Source organism: Euprymna scolopes, chromosome 9 (assembly GCF_053919585.1).
Source record: "Euprymna scolopes isolate OS-2025 chromosome 9, ASM5391958v1, whole genome shotgun sequence".
Taxonomy (NCBI): domain Eukaryota; kingdom Metazoa; phylum Mollusca; class Cephalopoda; order Sepiida; family Sepiolidae; genus Euprymna; species Euprymna scolopes.
The window spans coordinates 93917671-93936427 of NC_136490.1; the positions used below are offsets into that span (position 1 = coordinate 93917671).

General features: G+C 35.3%; 1 long non-coding RNA gene across 1 annotated transcript in view; it reads left to right on the forward strand.

Annotated features, from left to right (window-relative positions):
• The window catches only part of LOC145284783 (uncharacterized), a 103382-nt gene extending 98967 nt beyond the window's left edge, over positions 1–4415 (forward strand). Inside the window, exon 3 of the long non-coding RNA XR_013868880.1 lies at positions 4233–4415. This is a non-coding gene — a long non-coding RNA (uncharacterized LOC145284783). The remainder of the gene's footprint in view (positions 1–4232) is intronic.
• Positions 4416–18757: the final 14342 nt, after the last annotated feature.

The following is an 18757-nucleotide window of genomic DNA, read 5'->3' on the forward strand; positions in this document are numbered from 1 at the left end:
ATTTCAAATCTCAAAGTTGTGAGAAGTAGCAAGTGCTGGTTGCTACAAACTGCAATCCGGACTTTTAACAAAAAATGGTTGGACAACTGTGTTACGTAAAGTGAGCTTCAAACTGGGAAACGGATAATTAACCCAAGAGAAACACAGGGCGCACCCATATTATCGCTGGCTTGGAAAATTTCGTGTCTGTGGTTTGGTGATGAAACGACTGGTAATAAATGCCTTTCGTTTCAACTGAAAAAAAAAAAAAAACTTGAGTCAATTTTTTCTTCCTTTGTCTCTTTGCAAAACCCTACATACAACATTACAATTGTCGGTCATCTTGAAAAGCACGCTGGCTTGGCTAAGTAAGAGTAATCAGAGCAAACGTATAGATCATTAATCTTACATGAAAATTGAATAGACAAGAAGAAAAGTAAATTTTGCTGCGTTTGGTAACAGTTATTTGTTGTTTATTTGATTTTTATTTTTTGTTTGTTTGTTTGTTTTTTTATCCTTTTTTTTTTCTTGTTAACTCTACTGCACGATCGCCCGTAAAAAAATGTTTGGCACAATGTGCAAAATGTAAAAATCAACCTTTAAATTTTTAAACTATTGATAAAGAATTCATTTTTGTCTCGAATCAAAGTTTATTAGCAAAAGTCAAGTATTACGATTTATTTGTTCTCATAAACCTGTTTTGGGCGTAAATCAAAGAAAAAAGAAAAAAAAGAAGGTTAATTTTCGCACGCGTTTCTGTGTTATCAAAGATGCGTTAAATGGATAACTTTTGATTTTTTAAGGCAGTTTCAGTAGGTAAACTAACAAAGAAAAGACCTTAAAAGAAACAATGAATGAAAAGAGAATTAGGTAAAGTGTTTTCAAAAATTTTTTTTTATTAAAAGAATGAATTGTGGGTTAAGCGTTAAAAGTAAGCTGATGATGGAGGTGGGCTTGGGCTTTGCTTGCGCGCATGCGCGTGTGCGTGCATTGTTCGCCATTTCTTTCTTCCTCCCCCGCTTTTGCTTTCGCGGTTGTCGGTGATCTTCTATTTCTTAGGTGTGTGTGGGTGTTTTGTAGGCACACGAACTTACTATCCAGACATTGTTTTGGTAGGGTGGACGTCTCTCTCTCTCTCTCTCTCTCTCTCTCTCTCTCTCTCTCTCTCTCTCTCTCCCTCCCGCTCCCTCTCTCTCCCGCTCCCTCTCTGTCTCTTTCCTTATGAAGCAGGTGAGGAAAGAAGGTTACACACTCACACACATACGCGTGTGCGCGCACGCACGCACGCACGCACGCACACACTGACATATTGACAAAACCCATATACAAAAAAAAAACGATCTACACACACACACACACACACACACGCACGCACACACACACACACGATATATACACACGCAAAAACGATATATATGCAAAGAAAAAATGATATATACGCAAAAAGATATACACGCACACACCTTGATAGATTGACAAAAAAAATAAAGAAAAGAAACGATACACACTCGTGCGCGCGCACGCGCATACACACGCACGCGCGCATGCATGCAGACGCACGCACGCGCATCTGCTGCTGACACACAATTCATCCAATGCGGGACGTGGATTCGTCACAGACCAACAACTTTCCTGCAACAAAGTGCAGCAGACAACAAGGAATCCTGGAATTCCTTTTTCTTCCAACCCCAACCTGATCTGGAATTCCACGTCTTAACTCCATTCCATTCCCGCCCACGCAAAAACCCTTGCTCGCCCTTTCCCATTCATTTCATCAGAATAACCTAAAATCTAACCAACTGAGCAACCCTAACCCCATTTGTCTCTTCCCGTGACGGAGGAGGGCAACAATACGACCACTCTTTACCCATTCACACATTCCTTTGTTGGCCACATCCATCACGTCTCATAACTCAAGAGTTCATCTCCATCCTCCCGCCATTTCAAATATTGTCGTCCTCAACCTCTCCCAACTTTCATCTATTAAATTTTTTTTTTTAAGAAATTCTAGAAAAAAATATATACAAAAATCGCATTTTTTCTGTTTTCATGAAAGATTCCTGAATCTTTGTGGCTAGGAATAAAGTGTAGTATCTGTTCTGATACTATTATGATACTATATTTCATATTTTTTATCCTTAGCCAATGCCTGGCGCTACCAGATCAGGCTTTCTGAAAATACTGGCTTCCTAGTCTAAAATATAGCAAACATTGATGTTCTTGTTTTTCCCCCTTTCTCTGTGCAAAACTCAATCATGTTCTGCAAAGTCAAAAACAAAAACAACAAAATTTCATCTATAAAACAACTTAACCAAACACTAGGAATAAATATTTAAAGATATAAAGAATTTGAAATATAAAAAGTTTTTCTAAAATCACTGGATTCGGCATTAAATAACCCGAAAAGGGTTGATATGCCGTAATACAAAGCAACCAAATCTCAGTCAGTAGAGAAGAATTACTTCTAGACTTAGTCCCCCCCCCCCAATACATAGTGCCCCCTTTTGGGACAGAAAGTCAACCTTGTGTCTAACTCTGCCCTCGTGGGGAAGGGAGCAAATAAATGGGACTCGATTTATTAGCCTTTTGGTTAGGAGCAAAGTGTGGTTAGTATTTGTTCTGATGCTACATTTCATCTTTTCTAAGTCCTCGGTCGGTGAAGGAGAAATGCTTCTGGGCCGAGATAATTTCATTTTTTTATTCCTATATTGAGTGAACCTTTTGGGGTGTTGGATTTTCCTCACATTAAAAACGACTTGGTGTCTAAGTCTACCATCATGAGGGAGGAGAGGAAAGGGGGGGGGTAAGTAAATAGGGACTAACAAAAGAAGCAGCATATTTCTAGCAAAAAACGAGGAAACAAAACATTTGGCATCTTTGTAGATTAACACCCTCAGTTACCGCCTCCCATAAAAAAAAAAAATGAGATTCTACTTTTTATGGGGATTACATGTGAACACCCTGGATAACTTGGCGAAAAGAAATCATTTTAGAATTTAAAATGGGGATCAGTTTCACATATAAATTGAACGTAAGATGACCCCCTATTTCTACACTATTTCAGTGTTTTAAAGAAGTTAACTGATTTTATTTTTTATTTTTTTATTTTTTGCTATGCTATGCACTTTTAAAAAACAATTACATGGTTTTACTACCTTGTGACTCAGACTTAGGGTTTGTGGTAAAAAAAAATAGTTAAGTGCCCTCAAAAGTTAGAATGGCACGGAAATGGAGATAATTTTACCTGAAATGTATATATGAAATTAATCAACGCACTAAAGTCTAAAATTACTTTCTTTCCTCTTCTTTCTGACAAAGTTTTTTGGGTGTTTAGACATAATCGCCTAAACACCCTAAAAACTTCGTGAGAAAGAAGAAGAAAGAAAGTAATCGCCTAAAATAGTAAAATCTGTCTGTCTATCTATCTGTGTGTGTGTGTGTCTCTCTCTCTCTCTCTCTCTCTCTCTCTCTCTCTCTCTCTCTCTCTCTCTCTCTCTGTGTAAGCTAGAGGCAATTTAGCTACAAAACATTTTTCAAAAGTTAAAGAACCGTTACCATGAAAATAAAATTATAATAATAATAAAGAATTTAAATAATAAAGGAATCAATACCGAAAAGAAGAAAAAGAAAATAGCGAAAAGAAAGAAAAGAAAATGCGTGAGTGGGCGTGTAGAACAGAGCGCGTAGGTAGCTGTCTCTCTTGTAAATAAATAAGGTTCAATGGAATTCCTTTTTTTCTCCTTTTTCGGGTATATGGAAGGTGCTTGACGGGGTGGCGACTGGAGAGCAAATGGAAAAGTTACATTCATCTTGAATGAGTAGTAACGGGAAGAATGAAATAGAATAAATGAATGGGCCCCCGATGTGGTCTGGTTTAAAAACATAATTCCCCTAAATTAATTAACAAGCTGGATTGATTAAAAAAATGTTTGGGTTCTAAAGTAAATCTCTCGGCTTCCGCTACTCAGATAATCATCAATGAATTAAACGGCCATAACGGTCAGGCTTGATATCGTTTAAAAAGAAACCGAGCGACCTTTGATAACCGATCGAATGCGCTTCCGTGTTCATTCACAAACAAAGCGGAGGTATTGTTTGTGAGTGAATTGAGCTTTCGTGAATTGTGTGCGATTCGACTGTTCAATGTGAATTTAGATACGTGCAAAATTGCATGTGCACACGAAAAAAACAAAACAAAACAAAAAACAGTGCAGCTTGACAAGAAGAAATAATTGGCATTCTTTTACTTTCAGGTTTTTGCGGAGTGGGGCGGAAGGGAGCACAATGAGGAGTGAGGAGGCGCTTCTACACTATTGGGACAAAATTTCGGAAATCGTAATACTGAATTTCACATGAAAACAATGGTATCTACGTATTCCTGCATAATTTGGAAGCTACCATTGTAACTTATTAGAATTGACAAAAAATCAGTTGAAACCATTGTTTTTTTTGTTGTTTTTTTGTTGTTTTTTTTTTAAATCTGAAAACTCCATTTATCGACTACAAAATCTCGTCCTGTAGAAGCGAAAAAAAAAAATGGAATTTAAAAAGAGATAATTATCTAGGACTCCCCACTCCCACTTCTTTTGACTGACCTCATATTTAACAAATATATGTTGGCAATATTGAATTTACTTGCTCACACATTCCTATTTTTAATTCGTGGCCGTGAGCATGGGTCAGTGGGCCTGGGCCACCATCTATGGAATCAACTGTTTCACTTTCTACCAAACAACTGCAAACAATGTTTTAAGTTTAATTTCGACAGTTTCAAACCAATATAAGTGATTGCATAGTAAAAATAATTAAAATAAAAAATCAATTTTTTTTAAATTTCGATTTGATAATTTTCAGTAATCCTGTAAAAATACCAGGTATTTATGCAGGTGTTTGTATTGCTATACACATAGATTCGAAAAAGTTGTCAAAAGAACTGACCCATCAAATTATTGCCCCATTAGCCTCCTCCCACTTTTCGCCAAAATATTTGAGACCATAATTAACCACGTTCTAGTCCGGCACCTTACAGATGCTAAACTTCTGACTGACAAACAATATGGATTTAGACATGCCCGTTCCACAGCTGACATCCTCACTGTAATCTCTGAACGTATATACTATTCACTGGACAAAGTGGGGGAGGGCAGAGTGGTAGCTCTAGATATATCTAAGGCTTTTGACAGGGTATGGCACAAAGGTCTCCTCAGGAAAATTAAATCATACAGTATCACTGGTAGAATACTTAACATAATTAAATCCTTCTTAGATAAGAGAAAAATCCAGGTTGTCCTCGACGGTCGTACGTCTAAACAGTGTGATATAAATGCGGGATTGCCTCAGGGGTCTATCCTTGGACCTCTATTGTTCCTAATATTTATTAATGACCTCCCCGACAAAACTGCCTCTGAGATGGATATATATGCTGATGACACTACACTCTATAACAGGCATGACAGGAAAACAAACGAACACATATCTAAAGAAATGGCAAAAACACTAGAGGATGACCTCCAATCTGTAGTGGAATGGGGACATAAATGGATGATCACATTCAATGCTGCCAAGACTAAACTGGTTTCATTCAAGAATTACATGAAACCTTCTCTGCCACCAATAGCAATGGCCAGTGACTCCCTGTCTGAGAGTACATCTTTCAAACTGCTTGGCCTAACGTTCACAGGAAACATGAGTTGGAACAATTATATTGAAAACATTATCAGGGCCGCTGCGAAAAAGGTAGGCTCTCTCTACCGTGCTAGAAAACTGCTGACACCTGAAAGTATCCTGTACCTGTATAAGGCCACCATTCGCCCATGTATGGAGTATTGTTGTCACATTTGGGCCGGTGCATCTGCTACTAGTCTCTCGCTCCTAGACAAGGTTCAAAAAAGAGTCGCCAATCTGATAGGCCCTGAACTGGCATCTAAGCTTCAGCCTCTGTCCCATCGACGTAATGTTGCATCCCTCTGCCTGTTTTACAAGTATTTTAATGGTGGCTCTGAAGAACTGCAGACACTTGTGCCCCCACGACGTAGACACCCTCGACAAACCTGACAGGCAGCTAAATCCCACCCCCACACAGTAGAGATCCCTAGATGTAAAAGATCTTTCTACTCCAGTAGTTTCTTCCCCAGAACCGCTAGACTCTGGAATTCCATTCCAAGTTCCTGCTTCCCCAACTGTACTGACATGCAGAAGTTCAAGTGCAACGTGAACCGACATCTTGCTGCCCAAATCCCAACATAGTGCCCCAGTAGTTGCTGCCCCTGATAGTAGCCCCTTACACCAAAGTGGCAATGCGCCTTGTTTGGGGTGAAAATGTAATTAAAAAAACAAAAAACAAATAAATAACAAATAAATGTTATCAAAGATAAGTTACTTTTCTACCTAACTGGATCATTTTTTAGTGTTTTTATTTAATGTAACATGTTTATTCAGCTCGAAAAACATACAGCGTTTACCGATGTATTTGATGCATTTGAAAATTCAAAATGGCGGCGGACTCTCTGTGGAACACGGTAAGTTTGGAAAAATGAGTTAAAACTAAAATTGCTTATATTTCTACCACATTACAACGAAAAGAATATATATATATATATATATATATATATATATATATAGAGAGAGAGAGAGAGAGAGAGAGAGAGAGAGAACAAATTACTTTTTTCTATGGGAGATAAATCCTGTGAATGATATTTTTGAGCGTGGTTTACTCTTTTTTACCTATTTTTAGTTGACCTTATATTTTACTAATGCATTTTTTTATACTGTTTCACAACTTATCAAAGCCTAAAGGCCACTCGAGGATAGGGGTTAATGAGATCGTCAGGTGGCGATGAACAGCCAAAGAGGGTTGGAAACGCTAGGTGATGGATGGTCAGAATCTGATTATTTATTTATACTACAGAGAATATATATATATATATATATATATATATATGTATATATATATATATATACAGAGTCATCAGTACTTATCGTTACAACTTAAAGTGGTTATATTTAGGAAATTAAAATTTAGAATTTTTGCAAACATATTATTGTAGAAAAAACAATAGAAAGTTGATACACAAAATATTATTCAATATGTCCACCATCTGCATCAATAACTAGTTGAAGACGTTTAGGAAAAGCCTTACATGTGTCACAAATTACTTTCTGGGGACTTTGGCCCACTCCTTCTGCAGTTTGACCTTCAGAGCTTCCAAACTTTGATCATGAGTGGCCGAGACCTTGCTCTCAAGGTATGACCAGATCCCAAAATCAAGAGGATTCAGATCGGGAGAAGATGGGGGTCATTCCTCTTTGGGAATGAAGTGTGGGACATTCTCGGAAAGCCACTCCTGAGTCTTTTTGGCCCCATGTGATGGTGTGGAGTTGTGCTGAAAAAACCAAGGACGGTTTTTGAAGTGTTTCTGTGCCCAGGGCAACAATGTGCCAACGAGGATGTTATCTTGATAGTTTTGCTGGTTCAATTTCACCTCCTGGTCAACAAAAAAGAGGGGATTTTTACCGGACTCTGTCATGGCTGCTCAGACCATCAATGAGGCGGCACATTGTTTCCTTGTCACCAATCGGGATCCTTCGTCCCCATCCCTCGACCAAACCCGATCGTTTTGAGTGTTAAAGTGGTGTTCAACATCAAATTTCTTCTCATCACTGAAAACGAGATTTGGTAGCATGCCATCCTGAATGCGGGAAAGAAGAATCTGGGATCTTTGGAGTCGTTTATCAACAACTTGAGCAGAAAGGTGTTGTTTCTTGACATACTTGAATAGAGACATCTTCAGGTCCTTTCGAAGTATAGTTGACATGGTCCCATACGACACTCTCGACTCTTTAGCCAGATTCTGGATGGATCTCTTAGGATTCCTCCTGATCTTTTCTCTGATGGATATAACAAGTTTAGGGGTTCTAACTGTTCAAGAGCGACCTTGCCCTGGCCTAATTTGAATGTCTCCAGTCTCCTCAAAACGTTTTAAAGTCCTCCACACCAGCATTCTGTTCACTTTCAGGCTCTTACAGATATCCTTCCTAGAGTTTCCTGCTTTAAACAGCTCAACAATTGCAGTCCGCTTGTCTAAAATACTACTCATGATTATAATCTGGTATCTGAAAGTATAAAGATTAATGAATAAGTGTCAAAAATAAAGGAATACCGAGAAAAATGATTCAAATTATAGTTTGAAATAGACTGTAACGCTAAATATTGATGACCCTGTATATGTGTGTGTGTATACACACACACACACACACACACACATGACAGAAAAGAATAAACACCCATAGAAACAGTTTATTTCAATAAACATATAATTTAAAGAACAAAATCACAAATAAATGCTCACAAATTTAATAATTAATACTTGGTTGAAATTCCCTTTGCTGTTTTTATTTCTAGGATCCTTCTCGGTATAGAATTCATCAGTTGACGCATATCATCTTGAGGAATTTCTTGCAAAGTCTGATGCAATAATGCTAAAAGTTCAGGCTTAGAAGATGACTTTCTTTTCTTTTTACGAAGGTTCAAGTCTAATATGCGGCAGAGGTTTTCAATTGGGTTCATGTCTGGGGACTGACTTGGCCATGGAAGTTTATTAATCCCATTTTGGCTCAACCAATATTATGGCACCCTAGCAGAGTAACAAGGAGCTCTGTCTTCCACAAATAGGGGGTTCGTTTTACCACTTGAGAATATTGGTAGGAATCCTTCAAGCAGAATTGATGTTTCTTTTGCACTCCATTAGGTCTTAGCGACCATCACTCCAAATTGCACCCCATACCCTAACCGAGAAATCCCCATCTTTCAGCATTGGTTGGAGTCTTTTTAAGTCAAACTCTTGTTGATGGAGCCTCCATACACATACTCTTCCATTATCAGGAAATAATGCAAATCATGATTCATCAGAGAAAATGACATTGGTCCAAAAAGTCATAGATCTCTCCATCATCACACGAGCCCATTCTTTTCTACGCTTGATATTGGCAGGACCAAGAAGAGGTTTCCTTCTTGCAGCTTTATCATAGTAGCCTAGCTTGGGAAAATACTTGAGTTGTTCTGGGACTGACACCAGCTTGTGTTGCAACGTCAGACGCTTTGCACCAAAGATCATCTTTAACATTTCTTTTCACAGGGTGCAAGGTTCTTTCAGAGGGCCTAGAGCAACCTGGATGAGGTTTTGTGCACTCTTTGTCTTTTTTTGTGAATTGTACAGTCACTCTATAACAGTAAAAAGGAGTATTGAAAGATTTCCTGCTATTTTGCATTGACTAAGACCAACTTCATGTTAACCCACGATTTGTCCTCACAGAAATTCTGATAAATCTGATCCTCCTTTGATTCATGGCATGCTTCAATGTTGTTAGGTGCAATTTTAATGAGATGCTCTAAGTTATTTCAGCAATATTCTTATCTGTAAATATAAACAAGCATATATCAATCTTAGGAAAAATATTTACTTCAGTGTTCATTCTTTTCTGTCATGTGTGTGTGTGTGTGTGTGTGCGTGTGTGTATATATATATATATATACATATATATGCATATATATACATATATATATATATATATTTTTTTTTTAAAATATAATTATCTACTGACATGTGTTTCATCATCTATGACTCATCAGTGGCTGAATCTAGTGAGATTCGTAATCAGGACCTCATGGTAAAAAGCCTAAACTCTTACCACTGGACCATCTCGCACAATTGTTTGGATATATCGCGATTTACGTAGATGTTATTTTATTTGTTTTAGTTCTTGTGATACGTTTTGAATGAATTCAATTATTTATACGAGAGTGTTACTTAAATGTGAGATGAAGATCATTAAAAGATTAAGCCTCTTATTTTTTTAACTCAAAAAGTTGAAGAGCTACGAAGATAGGAGTGGTACCATTCAAACGAGCAACCTTTCATGCTCCAGAATTTATTTTTCTACATAGTCACCACCATTCTCAATGATTCACTTTTGCCAGGAATTCAATGACACATCTCTGCTTCTGATGTGCATCCATGAGAGGGGGTTGCTTTCATAGTCTCAAACGATCAATATTTGAAACAGAGATGAAACTCTCAGGTCATGAATGCATAAGTTCAGTCATCATAACAGTGCAATTTGCAATTCCTTCTTATCTATTCAGTCGGAATAAAAATTAAGAGGTATTACTTCTGGAATGCACCTGGTATATGTTTTTAAAAGGTAAATTTGTACTTTTAGAAGGTACCGTATGCTAATTCATCTCCCCCCCTAAATGAAGGCTCAGATTGTTGTGTTGAAACTGTTTGAATGAAATTGATTTATTCTTAAAACAAATGATAGTAACCCGTTTTGTTCATGTTCGACAAGACCAGAAAGATAGATATTTATGCAGTAACTCCTAGTACAAATAATACCCTAGTAAATAATTTATATGTAAATAATTTTACATAGCAAATTAAAAAAAGAACAGCTTTGGATATTTTTTACAATAGCCAACAAAGCAAAAAAAAGGGGGGGAAAATATAAAACAAACAAATGCTACAGAATAAGTTACTATTTAACTCCCTGGCTAAGGGTTTTTATGTTTAAACTTATTTAAAAAATTTGATTTGAAAAAAATTAGTGTCAAGTCTGTTGAGTTAGAACAAAAAAAATGACGTTTCTATTATTGGCATTTGGACCCTCGATAATAACTCAAAAAATCGAAAATCAAACAAAATACTAATAAAACATTACATTTTTGCATGATTGGTGAATTTCTACCAGTATTTTGTTTAATTTTCGATTTTTGAGGGATTATCGTAGGTCCAAATCCATCTATCCATAGCTTTGAGCCCCTGGAGGGGCATAGGCCATCCACAATTTTTCTAGATGCTTTTGTAGTGAGGAGTTCTTTTTTCGGGGTGATGGTGCTGGCCCAACGCCCAACTTTCCTAGAAGGTACATACAGCGCCTAGCCTTCCCAAATGGTCACCCATCTGGTACTGACCCGGTTCAACATTGCTTAACTTTAATGATCTGGTGAAAACCGATGTGTCAATGTGATTGTGTTGTATGTAGGTCCAAATGGCTTTAACAAAATCGACATTGTTTTGTGCTAACTCAACAGTCTTGACACTAGTTTTTTTCAAACACTCTAAAATAAGTTAAAACACAAAAACTTATATATTCATATACATACACATATATATATATACACACATATATACATATTTATATGCATGCATATACATGCATATATACATGCATACATAGGCATACACATCTATAATATAAAGCTGAACGTCTGTGTGTGTGTCTGGTCACGAATAGGCTCCTATATGGTTGACTATTATAGAAAACTGATCACATATAATGATAGAAGATGTATCGAGACACAGGAATGGGTATGTTTGATCTGGCATAATGATGATTCATTAAAATTGTGGGGTCTGCATACGCGTCTGGTCCACAAAGTATGGAAATAAAAAATTTAAAAATTAAAAAAAAAACGTTTCCAAGTGTTTTTGATATAGCTGTACATAATAATACTTTGATAAGTATGTTTTAACTTTAATAGGGATGGTATAATAAAATTGTAGGGTCTGCGTTCACGCCTGGTCTCCATAGAATGGAAATAGGCATAAACTTTAATAAAGACTTTTCATATCTATGTGCGTAAGTATACTTTGATAATTATGTTTCAGTTTGAAGAAATATTGTATAATAAAATTATGGGGTGTTCGTTCGTACCTGACCTCCATAGAATGCAAATATGTCACAAAGTTTAACAAGGTTTTTTAATATAGATCCACAGAATATTGTGATAAGTGTTTCAGTGTGAACAGGTATGGTATAATAAATTATGGGGTTTATCTATTTTATTTTTACTTTCATCATATTTTGCTTTGGTTTTGATACCCCCAAATTCGAAGCTATCTCTTTACAACCCTTCCTTTTCATAACCTATCATACTTTCATAAATCAGAGTCCATTTTCTGTAGGCTGTTTTTGAACCCAGTCAACGATGGGTACTTTTGCTAGTATATATATACATGCATATGTATAAATAGATATATACACATATATGCATATATAGTGGCACCAAAAAAAGTTTGCACTTGTCATTTTTTCAAAAACTGCAAAGTTAAGCTAAATTGAATGTAATTATTTAAACAACCTATATCTCATTTAATTCGCCTTTTATTCCTCTATAATTTTACCTGTTCATATTTGACTTTTAATTGAAGCAGCCTAGTGTTCACGTCGATTTAAAAAATTAACTTCCAATCAAGAAGGCAAAAGAAACTCTGCAGAAACAAATGAGCTTAAAACTAGCTTAAAATATCCACCTTTTAGGCAAAAAAGCATCTCTAATCGTAACTGTTGTTGTTCCAGGTTATACAACATAACATGCCTCGACTTTATCTTAGTGACTGTCAGAAACTCATTAATCTCCATCTTATTGGTTTATCCAATTGAGAAATCAGCTGCAGATTAAAATATAATGAATAAACAGGGCGAATGACTGTGCAATGTTCGTGATGCTCATAAATCTGGTCATCCTAGAGTTACTTCTTACAGGGAAGACAATGCTATAAAGATTCACAGCTTCAGAAACAGATTTGAAACCCCTCCCCAAATCCAACAACAGTATAATCTTCTTAAAAAGTGCTCTCTTTCTACAGTTAAGAATAGATTGAAGTAATTTAATTTACGAGGCTGTGTTGCAAGATGCAAGCCAATGATTTGTTTAAAAAACAGAAAACGCCGTCTGGACTTCGTCAGATGCAATGAAGATCATGACTCTTCATATTGGTCAAAACTAATTTTTAGCGATGAAAGCAAGTTTAATAGGCTTGGCAGTGATGGTAGGCAGTATGTTCATCCAAGGAAGGATAAAGTGTTTAATCCTAGGTGCACAGTTTCAACACTTCAAGGAGGTGGAGGTTCAGTTTGGTGTGAGGCGTTATCAGTGTTATTGGTCCAGGGTCTATAGTTTGTTGTAAGGTCGAATTAATTCAACCAAGTACATTAATATGTTGACTGAGCATTTTCTACCCTAATTTGGCCGGAATTTGCATGATCTTCATGCAGGATAATGCTCCCATTCACACAGCAGGCAATGTTAAAAGGTTCCTTAAAGAGCATGATATCCTGTGTTTGGATTGGCCTGCACAATCTCCAGACCTCAATCCTATTGAAAACGCATGGCATTAAATCGAACCACAGCTACGCAATGATAAAATTTCAAATCTGGAAGAACTTTGGACAAAAATGAAAGAGAAGTGGGATGCCCTTTCACTAGAGTATTGCTGCAGACTAATTCAAGGAATGCCCCAAAACTTGCAGAAGGGCTATGCTACTAAATATTAACTAGTTCATTGTGTTCCTGTTGTATTCGTGTTGCATTAATGTTCTACAGATATATTTAAATAACAATTTTCCATTCTTTGTGTCTTCTCGATTTGAAGTTAATTTTTTAAATTGACGTGAACACTAGGATATCTCAATTAAAAGTCAAATATGAACAGGTAAAATCATAGAGGAATAGAAGGCAAATAAAATGACGTATAGGTTGTTTAAACAGTTACATTCAATTTTGCTTACGTTTGTGGTTTTTGAAAAAAAGATAAGTGCAGACCTTCTTTTTGGTACCACTGTATATAAATATACGCATACACATATATATATATACATATATAGGCATACATACGTACATATGTATGCATGCATACATACATATATCAGATGTAAATATCTACATATACATATATATGTCCATACATATAGCCATACATATATATACATACATATTTATGCATACATATATTAGTATATACATAAATATACATACAAATATGTATATATACATACACATATATATGCATATATATGCATATATATATGCATATATATGCATATATATATGCACATACATATACATATATATATACCTATACATATGCATATATATACATATACATCTATATATACATATACATATATATACATATACATATATATATATATACATATATATACATATACATATATATATATATATACATATACATATACATATATATATATACATATATATATACATATATATATACATGTATATATATATACATATACATATATATACATATACATATGCATATATATATATACACATATATATACATATATATACATATATATATGTATATACATATATATATACATATATATATACATATACATATATATATACATATATATATATACTTATACATATATACATATACATATATATATACATATATATATACTTATACATATATATATATATATATATATATATATATATATATATACATATGATGGCAGCTAATTCGTTTTCGAACATTGCCATTGCTTGATATAGCACAAGAAAAAAGGTATACAGAAACACGAAAACATTCAGTGATGGGCCGCACGAAGGTGGCTTTTAAGCCCTGCCAGACATAATCTTCCGCAAACCTCACACTCCAGACCAATTTGGCACCCCCGCCCATCCACGGCTCCTTTCACCCCCCCCTTTTCGGATATTGCGTTTCAGCCGCTCATACTGGGTTCTATATGCCTCAAACTTGCCCACACCTCCCTGCAAGGTCCTTCTCCCAGGTTCTTTCATCTATCTCACATTTTTTTAAGTTGGACCTCAAACAATCTTTGAATCTCATTTTAGGCTTTTGAACCAGACATCTTTCCTCAGCAAGCTCGCCATAAAGGAGTTGTTTGGGAAGTCGACTGTCTAATATCCTCATGATATGTCCACTCCATCTCAGTCTATGTTTGATAATGTGAGCTTCAATGTTAAGACATTGGGTCTGTTCAAGCACCTCCACATCACTGACATACATTTGTCAACCCACACCTAAGATTCGCCGTAGGCACGTCTAGTGAAACCGCTCGATACGTCTCAAATGCTTCCCGTATGTTGTCCAAGTTTCACAGGCATAGAGAAGAGCAGAGAGAACGCATGCGGCATAAAACTTAATCTTAGTTGGCAGCAAGATCCCATGACGTCTCCACAAACGCTTGTCCAATTTTCCGAAGGCATCACTTGCCCTGCATCATCCAGAGCACCAGACATACTCAGTGTGCTACCCAAGTATACAAACTTATGACAACTGCTATCCTTGATCCACAGATATAAACTGATGGCTCATAGTATGGCATACACGGAGCAGGCTGATACATTAAAACAGTTTTTTCAGATTGATAGTCAGGCCCAATGCGCTGCAGGCAACTGCAAAGGCGTCCACAAGATGCTGAATATCAGCCACTATATGAGCCACCAGATCACAATCATCCACATAGAGCATATATATATATACATATATACATATATATATATACATATTTAGCCAGTAGAGTTTAGTTTCCTAGAAGTACATCCAATGAAACAACATGTGTCTACCAAAGAGTGCTCAATGAGTGAACAGAGCAGGTATATTAAATTTATTTATACAAACATTAATGGCTACATATGTGCATACATGTTTCTGTAATCACCTGCGTTGGGGGATTACGTTGTCGGAGCCTTTCCTAGTCTCACACAAAAACACGCGTTCACATCTCAAGCTATATTACTTGTCATATACATACGCGCACACAAACATATGCGCGCACGTCCACACACATACATATATTCACGTTCGCGTACATACACTCACATTCATGCGTATACACACACACGCTAACATACACACATGTACTCACATACGTGCACACGTATGCACACAAGGACAACATCACTTCCCTTTCAAAGGAAATCCACACATGCACAAAAGACCACCGGAAACAATTATAAAAGCAAGAGCAATAAGCAGCATCTTCCTTTTTTGGACCAGCTCTCGTAAAATCTCGGAAGTAGAGTGAAAAGCATATCTTATTTTTCTTTTATTAATATTATTGGAATCTTTTCTTTATTCCTTGTACACATTTTTGTGAATTATTCCATGGATTTCTGCCTTTGGATTATTATGGACCATCTTCTTCCAAATATGGGATTTCCTGGGATTTTACTTGTACAAATGGAAATTCTTTTAACTTTCTTGAAGTTTTACATTTGGATTTTACCATCACTGGATTTTTTATTTTCCACCAGACTATCCATTCATGTGTAATCACCTTTTTCTTCACTATGTTCCTTCTGCTTCACTTTTTTTGCTTTCAAGTAAGATCTTTGACTTACTTGTTGTTTCATCAAATACTTCTGCATGCAAAATCCGATCCCGCATTTTGCTAATTCCTACCCTCTGATAAGAAGGAAGTATTTCTTTGAAACTCCGCGGATTAAGGACTATCCATTTATCTAGTGTTTCCTTTTCAGATTAAATATGTTTTTAACTCATTTCAAAGTGTTTTTTTAACATATTTTATTAACTATTTGCTCATATTATAAGCTCTATTTCCTATTTGGTTTCATCAAGCTTTTACATCTGGTTGAGATAATTTTATAAATTTTAATTCTTTAATATTTATAATATACTTTAATTTTACCATCTTGGATCATTTTGGTAAATTTAATTGTAATTTTTATTTTATATATATACATATATATATATATATGCATACATATATACATATATATACATACATATATATATATACATACACATATATATATACATCACATATATATACATACACATATATATATACATACACACACATATATATATACATACACATATATATACATGCATACACACATATATATATATACATACACATATATAAATATACATACACATATATATATACATACATATATATATACATATACATACACATATATATATACATACATATATATATATACATATATATATACATATATATATACTTATATATATATATATTTTTTCTTTTTTTTCTTTTTTAAATTTTACCCCTATTATTACCCTTAAAATTTATTGTTTTGGGCTCAAATCAAGTTATTAAGTTAGATCCATGTCCAAGGAACCTATATCTAAAATTTTCAGTGTTTAGACCCAAAATTGTCGGAGAAGTTTGGTAGAATTCTCAAAGCTCAAATCGTTGAACTTTGACCCCTTAACAGCCACATTTCTGGCCGAAAACCAATCACATCGATTTTCCCAAATCTCAGTACCCTGTATATCAAATTTTTAGTATGTAGACTTAAAATTGACAGCTATTGCGTAGGGAAATGTACACACACAGACATACAGATACGCAGACAGACAGATACACAGACACGTTCACTTTTATAGATATACCAATATGGGTGCCCGGCGTTGCCCGGGTATTTAGAGATGTATGTTGAGCAAAAAAAAAAGTGGTCAATTTTTTAAAATTTGGCCCCTATTATGCCCTCTTAAAATTTATTGTTTTGTGCTCAAATCAAGTTATTAAGTTAGATACATGTTCAAGGAACCTATATCTAAAATTTCAAGTGTTTAGACCCTAAATTGTCGGAGAAGTTTGGTAGAGTTCTCAAAGCTCAAATCGTTGAACTTTGACCCCTTAACAGCCACATTTCTGGCCGAAAACCGATCACATCGATTTTCCCAAATCTCAGTACCCTGTATATCAAATTTTGAGTCTGTAGACTTAAAATTGACAGAGTTATTGCGTAGGGAAATGTACACACACACACAGACAGACAGACACTTTCACTTTTATATATATATATATATATATATACATATATATATATATATATATATATATATATATATATATATATATATATATATATATATATATATATACTCCCTAAACCTCTGGTGTTGATGGAGAGGAGACTAAAACTTACTGCTATGATTTCAAATGATCTGAAATAACAGCAAGAGGAGACCTGATTTCAAATATTTCTTACATCTCCCTTTTTTTGGAAATAGTGTACGATTATGAATATCTCTAGTATCAAATAATCCTTATATACTGTAAAATTTATTTTATGTATGAAAACCAAAGAGGGGAGATATAACATATGAGAAATATTTGGAATCAAGTCTCCATTTGCTGTTTTTTCAGATCGTTTGAAACCATAGCTACAAGTTTTAGTCTCCCCTCCATTAAGGTCAGAAGTTTTGAGGAAATATCAGATATTTTGTAATTCATATGCAAAACTAGGAAAACAAATGATTATGATTGAAACAGTTTATGGCTGTAAAAAAAGTGCCAATAATAGGCTCTGAATAATGGATGATCCCCTTAATGTGCGACCTTAAGGGCAAATGTCACATAGCCTACTACACAATTTAGGTCATTAATTTTCCAACAAGCACTCATTTGTTAAATTCTGATCAATTGTCGCCAAGATTTCGAACTTATAAAATTGCCAAAAATGGTGGTATATATATATATATATATATATATATATGTCCCATTGTCCAAAATGTTACATCCCTGCGCCTGTTTTACAAGTATTTTAATGGAATATTCTATGACGAATTCTTAGCACTTGTACCCCCTCAGTCTACATACCTTTGATTAATTTGACAAGCAGCAAAATTCTACCCCTTCGCTGTAGAGATCCCCAGAAGCTGGAAAGCCTTCTACTATAACAATTCCCTCCCCTGAACTGCTGAACTTTAGAATTCCTTCCCGATCTTCTGCTTATCTAACTCTACTGAGGTGCAGAAATTTAAATGTAGTGCGAACAGACATAGTGTCCCTTACATCCAAGTGGCACTGTGCCTTGTTGAGTATTACAAAAAAAAAAAAAAAAAAAACACATAAAAATGAGTAGATTCAGCCATATTTTTGGAGGCAATACATATTAGTTTTCTAAATATCTCAATAAGACATTACTCAA